This window comes from Antechinus flavipes, chromosome 3 (assembly GCF_016432865.1).
Source record: "Antechinus flavipes isolate AdamAnt ecotype Samford, QLD, Australia chromosome 3, AdamAnt_v2, whole genome shotgun sequence".
Taxonomy (NCBI): domain Eukaryota; kingdom Metazoa; phylum Chordata; class Mammalia; order Dasyuromorphia; family Dasyuridae; genus Antechinus; species Antechinus flavipes.
Genome location: NC_067400.1, coordinates 515,779,805 through 515,806,407, shown reverse-complemented (window position 1 = coordinate 515,806,407; position 26,603 = coordinate 515,779,805). Strand labels below are relative to the sequence as shown.

Here is a 26,603-nt window from a genome sequence, read left to right as displayed (position 1 = left end):
TGCAACTGCCTGCTGGTTGGTATCCCTCTCTCAAAGTCTTTAATCACTCTAGTTGGTCCTTCAGATGTAGATGTCAAGATGATCTTTCTAAAGCTCAGATTTGACCACATTACCCTCCTTTTCAAAAATATTCCAGTGATTCCCTATCACCTTCAAAGATTTTATAATCCTCTAGGATTCAAAGCTGCTCCTAAACTGGCCTTTTCCTACCTTTCCAATCTTTTTACGTTACTCTCTCTTTCCCCCACACACATATTCTGTTAAGGAGTAATCCTGAATGCCTTGCTATTCCTCATCACCACCACATTCCATATTCTGACTACTCATCTTTACCTATTCCCTTCCCTGGCTTCCTTTAAATGTCAGCCAAAATTCCATCTTCTACAGGAAGCCTTTCTTTGTCCTCCTTAATCTAAGTGCTCTCCTTCTATTGATTATTTCCACTTCATCCTGTTATATATCTTGTTTCTATATTATCTCCTTCATTAGACTATGAGCTCCTTGAGAGTAGGGTTTGTCCTACTCGCATTGAGAATGGGTTCAATAGGCAACACTATATATATATATATACCATGAAGGATATAGCACTCTCCAAAATCTATGAAGAAATAATGAGGAAGAACAAGTAGATAGGGAAACAAAGGGTGAAGGAAGAAGACAAGGAAGGAATCCCTTGGTGGGGGAAGATTAACCAATAGTAAGCCAAGTTATGGAGCAGAATTTAATAAAAGAGTTAGCAGGGAGAGAAAACACGTGTGTATTAGGGTATCTCTCTCTCTCTCTCTCTCTCTCTCTCTCTCTCTCTCTCTCTCTCTCTCTCTCTTTCTCTACATATATATATATATATTTTTTTTTTTTCTTAACTGTAGCTTCTTTGGGGGTAGTGGGGATGAAAGGGAGATATTGTGTCTATGTGTATGTATATATCTATATATGTATATATAAATATATCCTTTGGGGGTGGGGATGGGAGATGAAGGGAAGAAAAAAGAATAATGTAAATAAGGTGTATGATAGAGAACAAAAGAACAGTTTACAAGGAAGTAAAAAAAAAAGATAGACACTCATGAATATAATTTCCTCTACTAATATATACACTTTCTTAAATTGGTATTTATTGTTACATATTTTGAATCTTCTCTGATGTTCTGCTGGGCACATGACTCTTTTGTTTTGTTTCATTTTGTTTTGTATTGCTTTTCTGTTTTTCTTTTTGCTTATTCTGTTTCTTCAAATAAAATGAATTTGGGGCAAAAAAGAGAGTAACATTTGTGTTTTACTTTTCCTTTTATCATCGATGCTTAGCTTGGCACCTGGAACATAGTAGATACTTTAAAAATTCTAGTTGACTTTTCACATAAATGTTTGTCTAATCATCTCTCCCTTATCTTATATTTTGATAGTTGATTTTTTTTTTTATCCACCTACATAATTTTACATTCAATCCTATGAAAAATTAGGTAATATGACTGACAAAGGTAACAGGTGGCAATGGTAGTATTAGAACTCAGATTTCTTCACTCCAAGTCAAACTAAATAGTGCCAGCCCTCAGCGAACTTAACAGGGCAACTTCCCATTCCAATTATCAAGAGTCCTGATTTAAGACTCAAATGCAGTTTGTGGTGTAATTAGAATGAGAAGAGACATTTTAGTAGTGTTGAAGGTTAGAAACTCATTAAAAGGGCCCCTGTCTGTCATGTTTTGAACTTGAAATGATGATTCTTTCAACTTCAATAATTAATATGTTAATGAGTTGTTCCCATCTTCTGTTTTGACAAGATAATAGAATTCCAAAATGTTCCAGGATTTACAAACAACTTAGTTGTCGTTAATTTTATTCTAAAAACCCACTTCTGCTGTTCCAGCATTATAAACCCTCAGGAAAGGTATTTATGGCATCTGTTAAAATAAGCATCAGGCCTAGAGAGTCTAAAATAATAACAAATAGCCTATGTATATCTGCATTTGCTCTTCTCAACTGTCCTGCAAAGTATACAGGGACATTGTTAGCTCCATTTTGCAGTACAGATAAAGTAAATCTTAGAGAGGAAAAGCAGCTTTGCCCACAGTCTACATGACAAGCAAATACACAAGCCAAATTCATGTCTTGTGGAAACAACAGTAACCTGCTTCATTAAAACACAACATGGTCATTTGGGAGCAAAGATGTAAAAGACAATTTGGGGACTGTTAGGTAATACACTCGATAGGGCACTAGGCTTAGAACTAGGAAGATCTGAGTTCAAATAAAGCCTCAGACACTTATTGTGTGACCCTGGTCAAGTATGTAAGCTCCAATTGCCTCAGTTTCCTCATCTGTGAAATGGGGATAATAATAACACTCATCTCCCTGTTGCTATAAGAATCAAATGAAATGAAAATATTTATAAAATGCTTAGCACAATGTCTGACTGAGAATATATGCTACATAAATGCAAGCTAGTATTATTATGAACACTAGAATTTCAAAATAAATGTAATTTATCTGATTTTCTTTTTAGTCATTTTGTCAGAAAACCTGGGCTCTCAGAAGGCAAAATTTTTCATCTGAGGAAACACAAGCCCCAGAAGGGAAGTAAATTTACAAGATAACTAGTTTCAGAACTGGAAATCACAGAATCACAAAATCTCATCATTAGAAGGGACTTCAAAGGTCAATTAGTCCAACCTCTAAAAGAAAAAGCATCCCCACAGATGTATATCCAACCTCTGACTAATATAGATATAGATGTAGATAGATAGATATGTCTAGATGTGGCAAATTATAAACAAGAGGAAAAATGCTAACATTAAGGAGAACTAGGGTAAGTTTTCTTGTTGAAGACAGGGTTATAGCTGAGATCTGAAGGAAGCAGGAAAACCATCAGAGATAAAGGAGAGAATTCTAGGCATGGAGAACAGCCAGCCAGTGAAAATGCAGAGTCAGAATGTGGGCTCTCTTGTGGGAAGAACAGAACAGTATCATCACTGAATTATAGTCAGATGTGGATAAGAAGAAGGTATAAAAAGACTGTTCTTCCTGAAATATGTCATCTACAACTGTGGGGTGCTCCAGATTATGGACTGAACAGGGCAGAGGACAAAGGGGCTGGCATTGCCCTAATTCTGGATTCTGGTTCTTGTAATGCAGCCTAAAACAGAGGTAGCATTTTTGACTGCCAAGCTGTATTAAGTTTGCAGTAATGGCCCCATTCTCCTAATTCCTAAACTATTTCCAGTGCTTATTAGTGTCATTGCTATGTGTTTGTTAGTCACTTTCCTAGGTGCTATCAGAAATGCATGAGAGACATAACAGGTGGCCCCTGCCTGCTAGGAGTTTACAAACTTACCAAGGAATGAAATGCTGCATGTGATCACCCAAGCTCTATTCTAGGTCTCTACTTTTTTCCTCTATATACTCTGTCAGGGACTTAATTAGCTCCCGGGGATTGAATGATCATCTCTACACTGATGATTACTCAATCCACACATTCTATCCTGGTTTTTTCTCCAAGCACCAATTGCCCACTGGACATACCAAACTGGATGTGGCAGAGTCACCACAAATTCAGCTTACCTAATACCGTATGCATTATCCTTTCTGGAAATGTTCTCTTTGTCCAAATTTTGTTCTTTTCATAGAAGACATCACCACTATTCTAGTCTCCCAAATTTATAACGTTGGTCTCATTCTTGACTCCTCATTATCCCTCACCCCACAAATCCAGTCAGTTGCTAAAAATCACTCTTTCTACCGCTGAGATATCTCTTACATATAATCCTTTCTCTCCACTTAACAATATACTGCTTAGGTTCTCATCACCTCTCATCTAAGTAATTACAGGAGGCAGTAGTTATGGAGCACCAGGTCTGGAGTCGGGAGGACTCACCTTCCAGAGTTTAAAGCTGCCCTCAGACACTCATTAGTTATGTAACCCTGAGAAAATCACTTAACTCTGTTTGCCTCCATTTCCTCATTTGTAAAATGAGCTGGAGAAGGAAGTGGCAAACCATCACAGTATCCCTGCCAAGGACATCACTGCCCCTTCCTTCACTCTCCAATCCAGCCAGATTGGTCTTCTCTCTGTTCTTCACATAGGACACACTCCATCTCCTTCTTGTCCCCATGCCTTTGGACTAGCTGTCCCCTGCCTGGAATAGATGTTCTCCTCATGTCTGCCTCATAGGATTCCTACTGTATCTTCAAGACCCTGATCAAGGTACACCTTCCACATGAAATTTCCTGATTGCCTCAACTGCTCCTGTCCTCCCTCACAAATTATCCTGTTGGACCAGCTAGATGACGCAGTGGATATAGCACCAGCCCTGAAGTCAGGAGGACGACCTAAGTTCAAATCTGGTCTCAGATACTTAACGCTTCCTAACTGTGTGACCCTGGGCAAGCCACTTAACCCAATTGCCTCAGCAAAAAAAAAAAAAAAAAAAAAAAAAAAAAAATCAAATTATCCTATCTTTGGATTTATTTGTATTTGTTCTTTTTTGCTAATTTCACATATACTTGTATATATCATCATTTTCTTCCTCTTTATACTGTGAGCTCCTTGTTTTAAGCTCTGTGGGAGAAGGGACTGCTTCAATCATAGTCATATTCTCACAGTAAATTTATAATATTTAATAAATTTATAATATAAATATAAATAAATATAAGTGATTGAGTAAACATGGAACTAGACTTCAATCCCTGCTCATTACTCACTGAGTCAAACTGGACTTCAAGTATCTCTTCCCATCTTTGGGTCACCCTTTCCTACTTTATAAAATAACAGGATTAGATGAGCTAAACAGCTCTCAAATTTTTAGTCTCGGGACCATTTTACATTCTCAAAAATTGAGGACCTTTTTACATACTTAAAAATTAGGGGATCTCCAAGAGCTTTTACTTATTTGGATTATTTTTATCTATATTTACCATATTCAAACCTAAAACATCTTAAAATTATTATGAAAATAGTTTTGATAGTAAAGATGCACTGAAAAAATCCCTGGGACCCTCAGGGAAATTAGAGGATTAATGATCTTTAAGAATCCTTCTAGCTTTAAATTCTTTGTGGAACCAAATAAAGAATTCAGCATCTGAGTAGGTATAGAGAATAGGACTGCAAAAAGCAAAATCTTCAACAGAAACTGTCTTGTTTCTTGATAAATTTTCTAAAGTACTAAACTCAGGACTCAATGCACCAGGTCAGGTGATGAATAAATGTTTGTATACTTGAACTGAATTAGAAATGGGAAAAGAAGGTGATAGAAAAGAGGGAATAAATAGAGGCTGTGAGTTGGAGAGCAGCAGGAGAAAGGACAGCACAGTATGGGTGGGGAAAATACTGCAGTCTAAATTTGATGACCTGGATTAGAGATATTGTTCTGATATTTACTAATTATATGAATTTAAAAGCCACTTTCTTAGGGCCTCAGTTTCTCCATATGGAAAATGAGAATAATATTCATGTAAGCATTATGGGGACCAGTCTCATTGCTTGTTTTTTAAAGCTAAGCAACAAGCTCATTTTAATTGAAAACACACTGAATGATGAGTTATTTGCAATGCCCAAGGAATTCCATGGACCCAGACAGCCTCCCTACGGTCTTTAATGTCTCTCAGACATTGTCTGGAGGTTCCATGAAATCCATTCAACTAGAGATGGACTTTTTAATACCCCTTGTCCTTCCCTTTTATTAGAGGTAAGACTAAGTGATTACTCTCAAATTGGGTAATTCAGTAAAATAGAAAGATAAAATTTGTTCTTTTTGGCCCCAAGGGAAGAATTAAGAGCAACACAGGAAGGAGAAGAGTTGCAGACAGGAAGGTTTTGTACAATATAATGAAAAATTCCTAACAATTAAAGCAGTCCCCAAGTTAAATGGGCTGCCTCAGGAGGTTGTGAATACCTTATTATCCTCAAGTAGAAGATGGATAATCGATTGAGAGTGATGGAGAAGAAAGGAGGGCAGCTAGGTGGCATAATGAATAGAATACTGCAACTGGAATCAAGAAAACATCCTCCTGGGGTTCTCACCTCCTTAAGAAGTCAGGGAGAGTGTCCACCTATGTGATAGTTTTCAACATTCCCCCTTGCAAAATCTTGTGTTATGAAACTACTTTTTTCCTCTGGGATAAACTGAAAAGGTGTTAGGGACCCTTAGTACTCCCTAGCCCATACTTTGACTATAGAGGAAAAGAACTAAACAAAAAGTAAGCAGACTGTTCCCACAAACTATGCTCCTTGGACTGGACTCCATCATCTACATGCTCCCAGGAAATTCAACAAATGCCAAATCCCACTTATATTGGTACTTATATCTCTTCATTAGCTTCAGGATTCTCTGTCTTACTGACTGAAGGGTTGGAAGGCAGAGCATAGAACTCTTTCCAAAGCCTTCTTCATATATATACCACACACATACTCATATATATGAATGTCTATAAATGCACACACATATTTTTTCATACACATACATACATATTATTTATTTGTTACAGTTTTCTAATTGTTTGGGCTTAATTCCAGACAGCTCACCACCAAATCTTTCATTTAAAGAGGCTCATAGACCATCCAAATCTCCATTTCCCACCAACTTCCCACTCCTTGGACCAGATTCTACCATATTCCCACACAGGGAACCTCCTCCTTCCGCTTTTTCATGTCATCTCCTCCTTTTAGATAACAGGCTCCTTGACAAAGGTAGGGACTGTCTTTCTTTTTCTTATTTGTATCGCCAGTGCTTAACAATGTGCCTGACCTAGTCACTTAATAAATGTCTTTTGACTGACCAAGTGACCTGAGTTCAAGGTGCACCCCCACACTTATTAGTTATATTTTCTAATCCATAAAATCCAGCCTGTACTTGGCTGGGAAGTTGATCTACTCGCCCTCTTTGGTTCCTTATAACTCTGAGAATCTTTGATCCTATGACCTACAGGTAAAGTCCACATATGGCCACACCCATAACACAGCCAGATCCAGAAAGGTTCCAGGATATACAGTATGATTCAGTATTCAAAATCCAAAATCCCCTCCTACTTTTCCCTAGCCCCAAAGAGAGTGACAGAGGATTTATCAGGGGACACGGTTCTCAGAAGCTGGTCTCCAAAAGGATTTTTTTGTGATCTATCTGTCTGTCTTTTGGGAGGGCCATGTAGCTGCCCCAATTAGTCACAGCTTTAAATATGCATGTGTGTGTTGGTTTGGGATTGTAATCAAGTGGCACAGGGAGGCATCAAAACCCAATAGATTTAGTGTTTCTGAAAAGAGTCCGAAAGCGATGGCGAAGATCTGGGCCGCGCTGGGCCAATCCAGCGCCTCCCCAGGAGGGCTCTTCCCTCTCCTATGACCCTGCCTACACTTGGGAGAGCTTATCAGCCAGTTAGATTATCAGCCAGATAGTGAGAAAACCCCTAGCAGAGACCTCTAATGGAACCAGCGGGCCCATTAGTAATCATAGTCATGATTTATAAATGTACAGATTTATAGAAGTGTAAATGTCTAGTCCAACAGCTTCATTTTACAGATAAGGAAGCTGAGACCCAGTGAAATGAGACGTCAAAAAAAATATCATTAATCAGTGGTTAAAAAACAACAACAACAACATTCTATTTCCCAACTCCCATGTCTACTCAATAAACTCCGTCAGATCCCTATTACCTTTAGAATGCAGGCAGCATAATGGATAGAATCATTGATCTGAAGTCCAAAAAACCTGAATTCAAATGCCACCTCAGACATTTAATGGCTGTGTGACAAGGCAAGTCACTTAACTTCCATGCCTCAGTTTCCTCATGTGTAAAATGAGGATGATAATAGTACCTACCTTCCAGAGTTTTGGGCAGGATAAAATGAGATTTGGAGATTATTTTCCACATCTTAAAGAGCTATAAAAATGCTAGTTAGCATAATAACATAATAATATCTTATTATAATAGACACATTAACACATATCCCATATATGTATATATATACATACACATACACATATATGTTGATACCTCCACTACAATATAAACTCCTTGAAAACGGACTATTTCAGAGAAGTACAAAATTTAAAAGTTGGAAGGGACTTCAGCATCACTCTGTTTTTATATCTCTATCCCTTATTTAGCATGGTATCTAATATATAGTAAGCACTTAATAAGTATTAAGAAATATTGATAGCAGCCCTTCTTGTGATACACAAAGAATTGGAAAAAGAGTAAGTAACCATTGACTGGGGAATGACTAAACAAATGATGGCTAAGAATATTACTGTTCTCTTTTTTGCTGTTTTTTAAGTCATTTTAGTCATGTCTATCTGACTCTTTTGCGATCCCATCTGAACCCCACAGAACAGAGATCTACAGGTAAGTTCCCATGTGGCCATATCTCCCATACAGCCAAGCCCAGAGACACTTTGGGGTATGCAATGTGAGTCACTAGTCCCCCCACTACCCTAAAGAGTGGTAAAGAGAATTCTGGACAGAGGCTGAACTGGCATAATTTGACCCAGACATTCTCTATCACTTTGACTCCTTTTAAGGATTTTTGGGGGCTTTCTTGGCAAAGATACTGGAGTGGGTTGCCATTTCCCTCTCTAGCTCATTTTATATATGAGGAAACTGAGGCAATCAGGTTTAAGTGAGTTGCCTAGAATCACACAGCTAGTAAGTGTTTGAGGTCAGATTTGAACTCAGGAAGATTAGTCTTCCTTATTCCCAACTTAGGGTTCTATCCATTGAATGACTAATATGATGAATGCAGAAAAAGATGAGAAGAGTTCCATGAAGTGATATAAAGTGAAGTAAACAAAGCCAAGAAAACAAAATATATGACTACAACAATGTAAAAGAAAAGAAACACCACAAGATAATTCAAAGTGGCAAAATTACAAAGAATAACCCTATCTCTAAGGAAGAGTTATGTGAAGAGATCTCTCTCCACCACTTTGCAGAGGTAGGAGGTCCACAGATACCGAATATACTTTCAGAATTTTCAATGCATTCATTAGTTTTGCTGATTTTTTTCTTTTTCATTTTTTCCTTTTAAAAATAGTATTTATTACATGGGATAGCTCTCCTGATGAGAAGATAATGGGATTCTAAGAGAAATTTGGTGTTATAATAAAAGATATGAATAAAAATTTATTTTACAAAGTAAAAATAGAAAAATAAATTTGTTGATTGATTGATGCCAGTCCAAGGCCCTTTCTAATACATTGCCCTACTTTAGTCAGAGCCTAATTATATTAAATACCTTTGATTAAAAAAATCTGAAATCCAAAATCTATAAGGAACTGATACAAATATAAACTCAATACTCATTTTTCAATAAGCAAATAATAAAAAGAAGATGTGCAAATGGAATTAATAATACAGTGTAATCAGAGAAACTAAATTTAAAACAATCCTAATAAATCATTTCGCACCCATCAAGACAGCAAAGATGGGAAAACTCATGGCTAGAATGGCACAATGGAAAAAAATTAAGTAGGCTAAGTTAGTGCTAGGGGGGCCTTGAGTTGGTTTAGCTCTTCTGAAAGACAACTTGTGATTATATAAGAAAATTGCATTAATTGTTTATCCTCTTTTACCCTTCACTTACTCATTCTTCTCTAGACTTCTTTATCTACCATGCCCAAGGTCTTCTCACCCACGACCTTCTTATCCTGGAAGATTCTTCTGTCCCCCTGACATTTTCCTCTAATTGATCAGTCCCTTCCAGAACTTACTTTTTTAAAAAGTATCTATCAATCAATCATGTTGACTCCTTCATTCCCCTCTGGGATCCACTTCTGACTCTTCAGACTCCTTTCTCTATTGGTACTTTCTCTTGTCTCCCACCCCTTTTCAGTTTCCATTCTTTGTTGTTTTCCTCTATAAGACTGTAAGCTCTTTCAGGACAGAAATTCTCTTTCTTTTTTGCTTATTTTTTTTATTCCCAAAACTCATTACACATAGTAAGTACTTAATGAATATTTGTTGACTTGACTTTAGCCCCCAAATCCCACTTCTGAATCTACACCTTCAGTGAGGTTAACAACAGAAAGAAAAGACCTATATGGGTAAAAAATATGCAAAGCTATATTATTTGTGACAACAAAATAATATAAAACAGAATGTAATCAAACACGGGCACATGAATAGTGATACATGAAGGTTATATATGTGTGTGTGTGTGTGTGTATATATATATAATATATATATCATATAAACATAATGAAATATTACTGTGCTGTAAGGAATCATAAATATGAAGAATTGAGAAATATGGGCAAAGTTATATGAAGTGATAGAAAGTGAAGACAGAAGAATGATAAAAATATACACAATGACTGCAAGAATGTCCATTAAGTCAATATGGAGAATCAACAAAATGCATGTCAAATACTAAGATAATGTTAGTACCAGACTTTGAAAATTAAAAGATTTATTCTTCCTTTCTATTAATCAATAAATAAAAGTAAAAAGTGACATGTGTGACACAGTATCACTGCTGAGTGGTTTTGACTAAATGTATTTGAGGAATGTACTTTGTCTTGCATTTTTTTTTTCTTTTGCTGAGGCAGCTAGGGTTAAGTGACTTGCCCAGGGTCACACAGCTAGCAAGTGTTACGTGTCTGAGGCCAGATTTGAACCCAGGTCCTCCTGACCTCAGAGCTGATGCTCTATCCACTGCATCACCTAGCTGCCCCAAGGAATGTACTTTATAAAGGAGATATTTTGATTTGGGAAATAACTATCATACAAAAACATAATATATCAAAAATTTAAATAATAAATTGATAAACATTTTTTAAAAAAGATAGCTCCTCATTCTACTTTGGGCTAAATATATAACCAAGCAATAATTAAATTAGTTCCAGACATCATGTCTCTGTCAAAATTCAAGACCATTTAGGCCTTAGGAAAATAGTGCACCTACAAATAGAAACATCTTAACTTTTCCCAAAGTGGACCAATGAGGACGACAGTCTCCAAATCCTTCCAAGTCCCTTTAAAAAGGCTGCTGGACCTTTACTAATATCAATTTATATTCTCCCTCCCTAATTTCAAGCCCTTTCACATCTCTTTCCCATTCAATTTCCAATCAATATTCAAAAGGCAATGGAAAGAATTCATGGAATAACAGAATCTCAGGGTTAAAAAGGACCTGCCAACAAAAGGCAGATGGTATAGTAGGGAAGGCATTGTATTAAGTTTTTGAGGTTTAAACCCTGGTTCTGCTGATGACCAACGTCAAGCAAATTACTTCCCCTTTTGGGGCTTCATTTCCTCATCTGTAATATGAGGGGGTGCCCTTCCAGCTCTAAAGGACTGAAGCATATGGGGCATGGAGGGAAGTAGAATGTAAGAAAACTGCAATAATAGGAAAGTATCAGGTTATAAAGCTCTTTAAATGCCAAACAAAAGAGAGTATGTTTGATCCTAAAAATATGAGGGAGCCATTATTGAGTAAAGGAGTGACAAGGTCAGACATGGGAGCTGACAGACAAGAATTTTAATCACTTTTCTACCATTATCCCATCAACCTCAGCCAACACTCCAAAGTACACATTCCCTCCATGACATGCTTAGCACAAGATCATCTATTCTTTGCTTGAACATATATTTTACCACCATAACCCACCACCAATCTTGCCAGTAACAGTGAACTCAGTACTTGAAGAAATTTTCTGATTATTATGAACACCTTTGTAGAATAAAATATGCCCCTCCATGAACTACTCACCCACTGGTCACAGATCTACTCTTTGGAGCTAGCAATTGCCATTTCAAAAAGTCACACCATCTCATCTCAGAGCTAAAAGAAATATCAATGACTATTTAGGCTAATCTGGCCCTGAAATAAAAAAGGTTATCTCGGTAATATGACCTCTATTCTATTTCCTACAGTTTTAATTATTGAGGAATTTTTCAAAAAATCAAGTTTAAATTTATCTCTGCAACTCCAAATTCTGCCATGTGGAACCAAGCAGAACAAATCTAATCTTCCCTTTCCATGACAGCCTTTCCCTCCCAAGTCTTTTCTATTCCTGACATCCCTAGCTCCTTCAAGTGATTCTCTTATATTATGATTTCAAGGTCTTTTACCATTCTGGTTGTTCTCTGGATTCTCTCCAATTTATCAGTGTCCTTTTTAAAATGTATCACCTAGAAATCAATACAATACTTAGCTGTGCTCTGGCCAGAGCAGAAGTCAGTGGGACTATCCAGGCTTTTTCTAGTTTTCCTCAGAACAACAGAGAAGTCAGTGATTGTGAGGAATAGTAGCCTTAGTTTACAGATGTGAGATCTGAATGGCTTGCCCAGGATCACAGAGCTAGTCAGTATAAGAGTCCAAACTAAAATGACTTTTTCTTTTTTTTCTTTTTTATTTTACAATAACTTTTTATTGACAAAATCCATGCCAGGGTAATTTTTTTACAACATTATCCCTTGCACTAGCTTCTGTTCCGATTTTTCCCCTCCCTCCCTCCACCCCCTCCCCTAGATGGCAAGCAGTCCTATATATGTTAAATATGTTGCAGTATATCCTAGATACAATATATGTTTGCAGAACCGACCAGTTATCTTGTTGCACAGGGAGAATTGGATTCAGAAGGTAAAAATAACCTGGGAAGAAAAACAAAAATGCAAGCAGTTTACATTCATTTCCCAGTGTTCTTTCTTTGGGTTTAGCTGCTTCTGTCCATCATTTATCAATTGAAAACTGAGTTAGGTCTCTTTGTCAAAGAAATCCACTTCCATCAGAATACATCCTCATACAGTATCGTTGTTGAAGTGTATAATGATCTCCTGGTTCTGCTCATTTCACTTAGCATCAGTTCATGTAAGTCTCTCCAAGCCTCTCTGTATTCATCCTGCTGGTCATAAAATGACTTTTTCTAAATTTGATTCTTGTTCTGTTTTACTACATTAACTTAGCAGACAAAGTATAATTCTTCTATATGGCAGCCCTTTAATTATTGTCACCACTTGTTAAATAAATAAACTCATCATGAGATTGTGACACAAGAGAAGCAGCTGGAGTAGTTAGAGACATCAAATGTACAAGATTAAACAGTAAAATTCTGGCTTCCTGGTCCAGGGATTCTTAATACAACATAATACATGAAGTGGTGATAGGAATTTTCTTTTTGAATATAACTTTCCATTGCCTTTTATTTAAGTGAGGATAGTATTAAAAAAAACAATGAATTTGGAATCAGGGGACCTGGTTTGAAACCCCAGTTCCAACACTCACCGAGGAAAGGACAAACCTTAAAAATGCTATAAAAATTCTATTATGATTACATCATTGCTTACTTTGATAAAGGTCTATTGGACCTTGGCTGCCCATCACAGATAGCAAAGAGAACTAGAAATGGGAAGAAAATGGGGAACCAGTGTGGCTCAACCCTAACTTCCCTCCCCAACCCCACCCACATACACACTCATTAGACATACCACTTGGTGCATTTGTGGGCCCTAGGGAGATGGGGAAGAAGACCAGTCACCCAGAAAAAAACTGGTCACCTTTCTCATTGACTCCCACCAGAGCTCTGGACAGCTACACACAAACATTAGTCACAACACAAGAAATGATTCAGAATGATAGGCACAAGTGGCAGTTCCTCAACACAGGTTCAGAGCCCCAGAAAGTCAGAGCTACAAGGGCCCTCAGAATGTCAGTACTAGGAGGATATTTAGAACATGAAATGTCAAGAGCTGAAAGAACTTTAGAATATGGAATGTCAGAGCTGAGAGGGACCTGAGAAGATGGAATGAAAGAGTTGGGAGGATCCTTGGAAGATGGAATGTCAGAGCTAGAGAGGACCGTGAAATATGAAATGTCAGAGATGGGAGGAGGTTAGATAGGTTCTTAGAACATGGGAGGTCAGAACTGGAAAGGACCTTAGAACATGGAATGTCAAAGATGGAAGGGACCTCAGAACATGGAATGTCAGAGTTGGGAGGAACCTTAAAATATAGAATGTCAGAGCTGGAAAGAACCTTGGAATATGAAATGTCAGAGCCAGGAGGAGGTTTGGAACACAGAGTAAAGAATGTTAGATCAGGAAAGAACCTTATAACAAAGAATGTTAGACATGCAAGGGACTTTCTCAATTTACAGTCAGAAAAATTGAAACAAAGAAAAGGGAAGTGGCTTTCCCATTGTCAAACACCATGTTAACACAAAAGCCACAACCAGAACTCAGTCTCTTCATTGATTCCCTGTCTAGCAATCTGCACTAAACATACACATACACGTACACACACACACACACACACACAATCCCCCAAACCAAATTTTTCTCCAGACCAATAAGAACAGCAAATATTACTAATTTTCATAGACTATTCTAATAACCTTCCTCCCAACAAACCCTATGAGGTAGGTAGCAATGTAGAGAGAAAAAGTTTGTGTTTCAGTCCCCAAAAGTCCACTTCACTAGTTTGTAAGTTTGGATCACATCTGCTGTCTATCCATTTCTTCATCTGTAAATGGGATAATACCATCCATTTCTCTATTTCACAGGTTTATTTTGGGGAGGCACTCTGTAATTCAGAATTGTACAGAAAGGTGAGTTGTTATGTTTTGAAAGCCTCAGCATTATAAACAACCTCTTCACAAATGTTACCTGAATTGAATAAAATGGAAATGAATTTAAGGTTAGAGAAACAGCTATAATATAAGGCATTGAAGGGGGAGCCCCGGCCAAAACCTAGGAGGCTGAGTCCTACCCCAATTTGACTCTCTGTCTTTCCATTCCCCACCCCTCAAGCAGGCATTAGGTAAGTACTAGAGATTTGTACAGCCTTTTACATATAATAACACATTTAATCATCAATTAAAATAACCCTGGGAAGTGATACTATTATTGTTGCCTTTTTATTTACATTATAACTATGTCATCAAATATAAGAACCTGTTTTCCTTTTAAAACTGTTTATATCCAAGGGTCATCCTACTTTTCCAGTTTTCTAACACACACACACACACACACACACACACACACACACACACACTTCATATTCCAAGGTTCTTTCCAGCTCTGACATTTTATATTTTAAGGTTCCTCCCAACTCTGACATTCCATGTTCTAAGGTCCCTCCATCTTTGACATCCCATGTTCCAAGGTCCTTTCCAGTTCTAAGAACTTGTCTAACCTCCTCCCAGCTCTGACATTTCATACACATGAACCTTACAACATGGGCCCATGTCCTTGCCATTCCTTGCAGAAGATGCTCTATTTCTGGACTGAATGTTTTCTGGGCCTGGAATACTCTCACTACTCATCTCTGCCCTCTAGCCTCAGCTAAAATCCCACTTCCTACAAAAAACACCTTTCCCAAACTCCCTTAACTCTAGTGCCTTCAATTCTGGATTATCTTCATTTTATCCTAAATATAACTTGTTTATATAAAGTTGTTTGCAAATTTTCTCTTCCATTACACAGAGAGCTCCTTGAGAACAGAAGCTCTCTTGTGATTTTCTTTCTAACTATACTACTTAGCACAGTGTATGACACATAGTTGGTGGTTAATAAATGCTTATTGACTTTAACAGAGACGGGTTGACTTTCATGTTCAGAGAGGTTATATAAATCACCCAGGGACACCATGCTAGTGTCTGAGGCAAGATCAATCCAAGTGTTCCTGATTCTAAGTACAAAGCCTATCCCTTATGCCATATATATGCTACATGTGTACCTGTGGGGCGCATAAGCCACAGATATTAGAAAAACCCACCCAGTTACAATGAAAAAATACACAAAGCTATAAACCCAAGTGGAAGTTACTTGACACCATTTCAGAGTCATAGAATATCAGTGCTGGAAGAATCTTTGGAAGCCTTAAGTCCCTTTAAGTATCTCGCAATCTATTCGGGGTGGAGGGTGTAAGGAATGGCAAAACAAAAGTGCATAGAAGAGCACAATGACTTAGTCTGACAGACTTAAGGTGACACCATCAATTAATAAAGGAAGAGATGATTGGCAAAGAGATGATTGGCCACCAATGGAAAACCTCTCCCCCCACCCCTGGAGTTATTATCAAAAGTTCTTCATTCAGCCTGGACTAGCCTGAATTTGGGGTCAGAACCCTAATCCTGGTTCTGCCACTTGGAGATACTCTGGCTTTGGAATGAAGAGATAGAGGGAAAGATTCAGACTCAGGGATGGAAGCAGTTCTATAATATAGAAATGTGGGAACTACAAAAAGACTTTAGAACAAAGAATGTGTGAGCTCAACACAGACATTATTTGGTCAAACCCCTCATTTTATTGAAGAGGAAGTCTGAGATCACACAGAATCAGGACTAGAACCTAAGTTTCTTGAGTTGCTATGGAGTTTTTTGTCTGTCAATTATGCCCGTCTCAGTGCAGAACCAGATTAAAAGGAATAAAAAGACAGCAAAAGACATAATTTTAATTTTTGGTTTTCTAAATCCATATGTAGCCCACTGTTTATTGCTTTCCTTTCTATTTGAGTTTGATACCCATAGGATAGCATATAAGAGCATGAGACAAGAACACTGTACTAGAGGAAATAAGCCCCCCAAATCCTTTCCCCACATCCAGCAGAGAAGGAGAAGAAGAATCATCAGAAGAAAATGTAGCTGACACCACCAGAGACTCGGAGATGAGTCAGAATTTTAACATTCAGAACAGTAAAATGTCAGAAGGAGCTTGGAACATGGAACCAAGGCATGTAGGATACAGACGACACACCAGCCATAGGCTACTAATAGTAGTCTATTAGTAATCAGCCTTAAAAATTTAAGTGCATCTGTGACAGACCCTAGATTCATCAATGGCAATACCAAGATAGGCAAAACCCCAAAAGTGTCTGGCTCCTGCCCTTAAGGAGTTTATATTCCAATGGAAGAGATAGGATGAAAATAGGAAGATGGAATCTGAGTTAAGGCTTGAAGGAAGCCTTAGACAGAGGGAAGGAGAGGAAGCATTTCCTGATGAAAAGACCTGAAAGACCTAATTCATTCCTCTTTTTAGAGGAGAAAACTGAGGCCCAAAGTGATGAAGAGATTTCATGATTATACAGCAAGTTGGTAGAACAGCTGGAACTAGAATGCGGGCCTCCTCCTCCAGACACTACATCCAATAATCTTTCCCCCACCCTCTTGTATCACATTCCCCTGAACCATCACGACACAGAGGCTTTATGGGGGATGCTTCTACCATAAAGGGGGTGGGAAAAAGAAAAAAAAATAGGCTGTTCCCACTTTCCCTGCTGCCTAAGTCTAACAGACTCCATCTGTCCCAGCTCACAGAGTGGCTGTGCAGCTGCCAGGTGGTCTTCAAAGGGAACCCCAAGCAGGTACATTAGCCTGGGGGCAGAAGCCCAGAGGGGAGGCAGATTGTTCCTGGACAGCTCAACTGAACCTCACAGGTCCCCAGGGCTCCCTGCTCTGTCCCCCCACCCCGTCACTCCTTATCATGGTATTCTTTATCCACCCTCATCCACCTACACACAGCCTTGGCCTAGGAGCAGTATCTGCCTTCAACAATATGATAGCACTAATAACAACTCATGTGTCCACAGTATTATGGTTTACAAAGCTTTCTTCTCACACCAGCCTTTTGGAAGAGCCTCCCTGATTCCTCCGGCCCTGCTTGATCTGTCCCTCCCCTGAGCATCCACATGGAATCACCCCCTCTCTCAGGTGGACCTTCACCAAGCAGCCCCAGATTGTTGGCTGGCTTACCATACATGCCGATTTCATCTCCTTGAGCCCCAAGCTTATCCCTATGGCTGAAATCCATTTCTTTAACATAAATATTCCCCTACAGAGCTTCAAGGTATGAAGAGGAGAGCTCAGTACAACAAAGGACCTTCATGGAGGTCAAAAAGTTTCAGAACTGAAGTCTCACCTCTGATGCATATTAAACAACAATAATAGTCATTTTTACTCGTGTCTGAGTGTTCATGATCCCATTTGAGGTTTTCTTGGCATAGATCCTGGAATAGTTTGTCCTTTCCTTCTTCAGCTCATTTTATAGATGAGGAACTTGAGGTAAACAGACTTAAGTGACTTGCCCAGGATCACAGATTTGATTTGGTCAGATTTGAGCTCAAGGCTTCCTGGCTCCAAGGCCAGCACTCTTATCTACTGCAATACCTTGCTGCCCAATAATAATAGTAGCTACATTTATGTAGCGTTTTTGAGATTTATAAATACTTTCCATGTATTATGTCATTTGCACCTTTCAACAACTCTGTGAGGTAAGAGCTATTAGTGCTTTATTTTGCAGGTGAGGAAACTGAGCTTGAGAAGTATAAGGGATTCGTACAGGGTCATAAAATTAATAAGGATCAGGACAGGCTTTGAATTGAGATTTTTCTGACTCCATATCTAGTGCTCTATCCATTATACCATCTGTCACTAAGAATGAGTCACTTAACTTCTAGTCCCTCCCCAGGCAACTCTCAAAGACCTTAAGTCACAGAATTGCAGGTGGCTGATCCATATCAGTGAACCTTTCCCCAAAGCAATGAGATCACAGGTCTAGACTAAAACAAAAAAACAGTAAATCATGGGATATGCTGCCTTTAGAGAAGATGCACAGTTATAAAATAACTGAAAGGCCACAATACGAAAATCAACCCATTGAACATTTATCAAGTGCCTACTGTGTGCTTGGCACTGTGCTAAGAGCTGGAGAAACTGCCAAGAACATTTGATTTGAAAGACATTCTCTAAGAGGCTACTGAAGTGCTGAGAGGGTGAAATAGCAGATGCAGGAGAATTCACCTGTTACTCTGAGATCCTTGGGATTTTGAAAGATTTAGTAAAGTCACTGCCCCTAAGATTCATGAAAGAATCACTGAGGGCAAAAAGTCATGGATTTCAATGTGCAACCAGCAGGAGGAGTGAGCACAGTGCTTACAACACACACAGTAGGCACTTAAATATTTATTGACTTGAAGTGTCCTTGGAGCAGACCTTGACATGACAAAATAGAAAAATATTCTAAATCAGTACTGTCCAGAAGTGGAATAGTCCCCCTCAGGGAGGAGAGGACTCACAATCACTGAAGGTTCTGTTCAAGTGGAGCTTGGTTGACCCTATGAAGGGGAAGTTATGGCAAGGCTCAAATATTAGATACAGGTTGGACTAGGTGCCCTCGAATGTCCCTTCTGGTGCTGCAATTTTGTCACAAAGCCCAGGGCCCTTTCCAACCTTAAGCATGTTTCCATTGCTAATTTTAGCCTCATCAGGGCAGGCATTCCTGATATTCTAGGCTCTGTCAGTTAGAGAGGCTGCAGGACTGTGGGCAAATCCCTTTCCTTCTCTGTAAAAATGAGTGTTACAATCCTTGCCCAGACTCCCTTACTGGATAATGTTGAGAAAAAAATGAGATTTTCTACTTGAAAGGGCCTTCTAAGTAGTGAAGGCTCTAAGTCCAGGACTGTTAATTAACAGTGCCTTCTAATGTTCTTAATAGCTCTGAAGTTCTATGTTCTGTGCCCTAATGTTCCTTATTCTAAAGTCTCTTCTTGCTCTAAAATGCTATATTTGAAGATCTTTTCTGGTTTTCATATTCAAAGGTTCTGTGACCTCTCAATGCTTCACTGTAAAGTTCAAATAGGAGAAGAAAAGGCGTTCTAAAATTAATAGCTGAGTTTTACAGTGTCCCAAAAAGTCTTAAGGCAGTTTTAAGATGTTAAAGCTTAAAACTGTGTCTTTCTCTCCCTTTATAAACACAAGTAATTCTGCTTCCTCTACTCCCTCAGTCCTATCTCCACAATGATCAGAAATGTTACCTGTTTCACCTTCCTCAGGATGTCTCCAGCTGGCTCTGAGTCTCACTCTCAGGCTTCCTGCCCAGGATGGTAGCCTTTCTGGGGTGTTCCGACCTCCTTGCCCAAAGTTCCAAGCCCCACAATCCCCTAAGAAGCCCCTGGCCTCTACTTCTCTCCCTTGCCCAGAAGGCTCTACCTGGGTGAGCACTACAGCTCTAAAACCCCAGTTCTCTCAATCTGAAAGAGAAAGACAGGTGAAGGGGAAAGGCCAGAGTGGGGTGGAGTTCCTCCCTCACCTCTGGGAATGTGCCCAACCCTTTCCTGTCTACGCCACAATGAGAGAACCTCCCCCGAATATGGTCATACCACCTCCTCCCTGAACTTTCTCCCAATGATGTTATTTTGTTGGGTTGTGGTTTTTGTTTGTTTGTTTCTCCTCAAAAGGCAGGAGTAGTCTTAAGCAGGAAAGGTAGATAACATGCTTCAGGTAGTCACTGTGGGCAAACCTGGAGCCAGAAGACACCTGGGACTGAAACCCAGTTCTGCCTCCTCCTAGCTGTGCAAACATGGGCAAGTCACTTAATATTTGAGCCTGTTTACTCAATAATAGAGATAATAATCCTCCCCCATCTTGAAGAGCTGTGATAAAAGTCACTTTGTAAACGTGAGAGTTCCATAGAGATAGAAGTTATCATTATTATTACAAAGCTCCCTTAGCATCAGCCAACCCATTAGTCAAGATGGAGGAAAGGGGAGTGGGCAGAAACCTTCTGAAGTACAATCAGAAAAAAGAGGGCACTGCAAGGGACATTTTTCAATAGGCTCTTTAGAAAAGCATAGTTTTATGTGCAGAAAACGCTGCTCTCCAAAGCCAAGGGGACTGCGGCATGCTCAAGTGGAAAAATAAATTGTATTTGGAGTCAGACCTGGGCTTAAATATCACCTCCGTTACAAAATTGGGCAAGCTTACATGAACTGATGCTAAGTGAAATGAGCAGAACCAGGAGATCTTTACACGCTTCAACAACGATACTGTATGAGGATGTATTTTGATGGAAGTGGATTTCTTTGACAAAGAGACCTAACTCAGTTTTAATTGATAAATGATGGACAGAAGCAGCTACACCCAAAGAAAGAACACTGGGACATGAATGTAAACGATTTGCATTTTTGTTTTTCTTCCAGAGTTATTTTTACTTCTGAATCCAATTCTCCCTGTGCAATAACAGAACTGTTCAGTTCTGCAAACATATATTGTATCTAGGATATACTGCAACATATTTAACATATATAGGACTGCTTGCCATCCTTAGGAGAGGGGATGGAGAGAGGGAGGGGAAAAATCGGAACAGAAGCAAATGCAAGGGATAATGTTGTAAAAAAAAAAAATTACCCTGGCATGGGTTCTGTCAATAAAAAGTTATTATAAAATAAAATTTAAAAATTAAAAAAAGATAATATAAAGCGAAAAAAAAAAAAAAAAACTTGGGTAAGCCATTTACCTTATTTGGGCTTCAAGCTCCTCCTCAGCAAAATAAGGAGTTGAACTAAATGTTGAGAGATACCTTTTTTAGCTCTAAGTTTTGTGAAGGATTTCTTTTATAAGGCAGTTTTGGAGAATTGTACCAATGAATGCCTCTAGGTACCCTGTAGGCGAACCTAGATCGGTGGGGCCTATCTCTATCAGTTCTGCCAGGCCAGAGAGAAACTATGCCAGCCAACAAAAATTAAGCCTAGCTAAGTGCCAGGAGGCTCATTACCAAAGAAGTTAACAAAGGATTTTTTTTCCAGTCACAACAATTTGCAAAGACTGCTATCTAAGATGAACAATAGATTCTGATGGGAGGAGGATACAGGACAATAAAATGGCAAATCCTTAAAATATTGGTTCAGATCCCACATCTGACACTTAACTACCTATATGACTTTGGGCCTCAATTTCCTTATCTGTAAAATGGGAGGAATGAAATAGATGATCTATGAAGTGATCTAATCCAGCCCTGGAATCCTAAGGAACATGTGCTACAATAAAGGCTCAAAACCTTCAGTCAACAAAGTTTAAAATGTTAGAGTTAAAAAGAATCAAGTTTAATTCTCTCATTTCACAGAAAAAAAAAAAGAAGAATGGGGAGGGGGGAAATATTTGCCAATAGTCTCATGATGCTTTTGTGCCCAGACAATAATACTGACAACAATAACAGTAAAAACCAATATGTATATAGGACTTAGGGCAGTTAAGTGGTACAGTGGATAGAGTACTGGGCTTGGAAGAAGGAAGACATATTCCTGAGTTACAATTCACCTCAGACAATTACTAGCTATATGATATTGGACAAATCACTTAATCCTGCCTGCCTCAATTTCCTCATCTATAAAATGAGCTGGAGAAGGATATGGCAAACCTTTCCAGTATCTTTGCCAAGAAAATCCTAAATGAGGTCCTGAAAAGTTGGATGCAACTGAAAAGAACTGAAAATACAAAATATACTACTTGGTTTGCAAAGTCCTTTACAAATAAATGCCCTCTATGTTCCAAGAACTGTGCTGGGGATGCAAAAAGAGATAAAAAAAACAATTCAAGCCCTCAAGGAGGTTACAATCCAATGGTGGAAACAACATGTAACAAATATAACAAAGCAAGCTATGTACAGAAAATAATGAACAGAAGGAAGGCATTGGCATTAAGAAGGGTTGGGGAAGACTTCATGTAGAAGATAAGATCTTTAAATCCTTTACAAACATTAGCTCATGATACCCTCACACAATTCTGGGAGGTAGATGCTATTATTATCCTCTTTTTATAGATTAGGCAATTTGCCAATGCTAATAAGTGTCTAAAGCTGGATTTGAAATCAGGTGTCTCTGACTCTAGTCTAGAAGTCAGATCTCACAAATCCCAGTCTGGGTTCTGTATATTAATATTACATGACCCCACGGCCCAGGTCTAGATCAATTTGATATCCGAAGGAAGGCAGATTGAAGAGAGACCAAACAGCAGGTTATTATAATAGACCAGGTCATCTCCAAGCTTGAAGAGATCCAAAATGACATTACTATGTTGAGGTTCAGGTACAATATATTCTAATGTGTCTGGTGGGAGTGATACAAGCTTGGAAGGTTCTAACACAGGACAGGCACAAATATTCCATAGAAATATTTTGAGATAAACCAAGAATGAAGTGATGAAAACCTGGAATAGTCTGGTGGCAATATCATGAAGGTAAAATCTCTAAGCTGTTTCTACAGATATAGAAGAGACAAGGAATTGAGAATGACTTCTAGATTTTAAACCTGGGTGAGTTGGGAGAATTGTGGTAGTTCTGATCATAATAGGAAAATTAGGAAGAGGGAAAGGTTTGTGGGGTGGAGAAGAGGGAAAATAAGTTCAGTTTTTGACTTGTTGAGTTTAAAATGTTTCTAAAACATTTAGTTTGAGATGTTTAAGAGACAGTTTGAGATAAAATCTTGGAGGTTAGGAGAGAGTAAGACTAGAGATGTAGATCTGAGAATCATCTGTATAGAGATCATTGAAACCCAGGGAGCTGATGTGATCATCAAGTGAAATGGTATAAAGGGAGAAGTGAAAGGGACCAGGATAGACTTTTAGAGGACCCATCCACTGGGTTAGCAAGCAGGGCAAGAAAAATGATTCAGCAAAGGAGAAAGAGAAGGAAGAAAGAGGGGTGACTCTAAAACCCCTCTAATATCAAGAGCAAGAAGGATGAGGACTCAGAAAAGCTAATTAGATTTGGCAATTGAGAGATCATTTGTAACTTGTCTAGCATTGGCCTGGAAATCTAAAAGCCTGTGTTCTTATGCCATTCTTACCACTAACTAACAAGGTGACCTGATTGGTTAGAGATTTCAGACTGGCAATGTCCTAAGGACAAGGATCAATTGTCTATGGCAAGCAGGTGCTCAATAAACATTTGTTCACTGATTATTGACAGGTCATTGATAATGAAAAGAAAATGGAGCCTGAAGTCAAGGAAAGCCTGGATTCTAGACTATTAGTTACATGACTGTGGGCAAATTATTTCCCATTTCCATTCTGCTTCTCCGTGTATTACATTCTCTGTGTACCTTCCAGCTCAGAATTCCTGTTTCAAAGCACTTATTTTCTTTTTTTTTCTCAATAGTATTTTATTTTTTCAATTACTTGTAAAGATAGTTTTCAACATTCATTTTATAAGATTTTGAGTTCTAAATTTTTTCCCTCCTCCCTTACCTTCCCATTCTCCTAAATAGCAAGCAATCTGTTTAAGTTATATATGTACAATATGTACATTATTATTATGTACATAATTTATATTATTGTTATTATTATAACATTATTTATAAATGTTATAAACATTTCTCCATATTCATCATGTTGTAAAAGGAAAATCAGAACAAAAGAGAAAAAACTATAAAAAAGAAAAAGCAAATAAACAACCAAAAAAATAGTATGCTTCAATTCACATTCCACCTCCATAGTTCTCTTTCTTGAATGCAGATGACATTTTTCACCCAAAGTCTATTGTAATTGTCTTGGATCATTTTATTGATGGGAAGAGCTGTCTATCATAGTTGATCATCACATAATCTAATTATTGCTGTGCACAATGTTCTCCTGATTCTGCTTGCTTTAGTCAGCATCAATTCATCTAAGTCCAGGCTTTTCTGAAATCAGCCTACTCATCATTTCTTTTTTTTTTTTAACTTTTTTTTTTTTATAATAGCTTTTCACCCTTCAAAATACATGCAAAGAGAGACTTTAACATTCACCCTTAAAAAATCCTGTGCATATGCAATTCCTCAAAATATATTTCCACATTCACCATGATGCACAAGAAAAACCAGATCAAAAAGGGAAAAAATGTTGCTCATCATTTTTTACAAAACAATAGTGTTCTGTTACATGCACATATCATAACTTATTCAGTCATTTATTCATAACTTATTCATGCCAATTGATAGGTATCCACTCAATTTTCAATTCCCTGATACCAAAAAAAAGAGTTGCCACATTTTTGTAAATGTGGGTCCTTTTCTCTCCATATAGAGATCCTTTGTGATCTCTTTGCCAGTAGGCACTGTTGGATCAATGGGTATGTACAGTTTTACAGCCCTTTGGACATAGTTCCAAACAAAGCACTTATTTTCTAAATACATTCTAGCCCCAATATTGTGTTCTAAGATCTTTTCTAATTTTCATTTTTTTGGTTCTAAAGCCCTTCCAGCTCTGACATTCTATGTTCTAAAATCCATCCCAGGTCTGACATTTTGTGTTCTAAGGGCCCTCCCTACTTTGACATTCTGTGTTCTAAGACCAATTCTAAGCAACTAAGTAGTACAGTGGATAGAGAATGCTAAACCTGGCATCAGGAAGATTAAATTCAAATCCAGCCTAAGAGATTTACTAGCTATGTGTCCCTAGACAAATGACTTAATCCCAATTTGCCTCAGTTTCCTCATCTATAAAACAAGTGAAGATGGAAATAGCAAACCATTCCAATATCTTTGCCAAGAAAATCCCCCCCAAAGTCAGAAACAGCTGAAAAATGAGTAAACAACAAAAATGTCAATTCTGGTATTGTGCATTTTAAGGTTCCTACCAAGGCTGATGTCCTTTTAATCTAAGGAAATGTGCTGGTCATCTTCACAAATAACAATCAAACTGCAATTTTTGTAGACTACACTACATCATCTGAGCCTTCATGAGATCCATTCAGAAGACACCCAACTCAAGGGAAGCAACTTACTTCACCAATCCATCCTACAGAGGCACTTTAAGTCACGGTTCTATGTAACACACAATTCCTCTTTGCAGTCTGTCCTCCCAGCACCATTTCTCAGTTATCAAGTGTAGAGGCAAAAGATAGCTCTCAAGAAAACTAAGGTTGAATTGGAAAACCAGGTGTATTCTTAGTCAATTCCAGCTAATTCCAAAACCAAGATAGGAGGTCACTGTGATAAGACAGGAGGTGACAGTGATAAGGGTGACCCCCTACATTCAGACTTCAAGAATGGTTATTTAGATTATTTAGTTTTTCCCTTTCCCTGCCACTTCTAACAAAGATCAAAGCTCTCCTAGAAAAACCAAGACTCTTTATGGAGATATAATGAAATTCACCTTAGAGGTCATCTGGCCTAATTACCTCATTTTCTAGGTAAAACACAGAGAGGGAAAGTGATCTGAGATCATACAGCATAATCTGAAGCAGAACCAAGATCAGAACTCAAGATCTCTTGATTTATTCTTCCCATAACACTTTAGAATATATGTCGGTAAGTAATTTGAGAATGGAAATTTTTTTAATTTTTAAAATTAAGTTAAAAAAATTTTAAATGACCATAAATTTTTACATTTTAAAAAAAATTACTAAATTTACTGAAATTTTCTAAAATTTACAATTACTAAAATTATGTGTACAGTTTCTAAAATTTATATTCTCTAAAAATAACAATAATCCTCATACATTTGTAAAGCACTTTATAAAGTGTTTTTATATCCACGGGATAGCAGTTTAATTAAATATGCATTCATTAAGTATCTACTATATAGGTGTATAGTGAATATGAAGAGGGGACTCTGAAACTCTGAAAATCCTTAAAGGAGAAAATCTACAATTTCTGCCTCAGTGAAGGACAGCTTCATCTTTGTTATCTGGGTGAGGTTGCCTCAGTCCTGAGCAGTCCTTCTTCAAATATAGCACTAGATTTAGGAAGACCTAAGTTCAAACACAAACTGTGTGAACTTGGACAAGTCACTTAACCACTATATGCCTCAGTTTCCTCATCTATAAAATAGGGATAAAAATAGCATCTATCAGTCCCCCAGAGACTCCAAATCTTCTGACCCTCATCTTAATCTGAAAGTACTTCTACTACATCAAATACCAAATG

General features: G+C 38.0%; 1 protein-coding gene across 2 annotated transcripts in view; it reads right to left on the bottom strand.

The window, feature by feature from the left end:
- The window catches only part of PAK1 (p21 (RAC1) activated kinase 1), a 192,419-nt gene that overhangs the window by 119,038 nt on the left and 46,778 nt on the right, over positions 1-26,603 (bottom strand). Inside the window, exon 1 of one of the 2 annotated variants that reach the window (XM_051987058.1) lies at positions 19,737-19,822. The exons of the other annotated variant lie outside the window; for it this stretch is intronic. The gene's annotated coding sequence lies outside the window, so the exon portion shown is untranslated. Of the gene's footprint in view, positions 1-19,736; positions 19,823-26,603 lie in introns of those variants that run through there. 2 annotated transcript variants of the gene reach the window in all.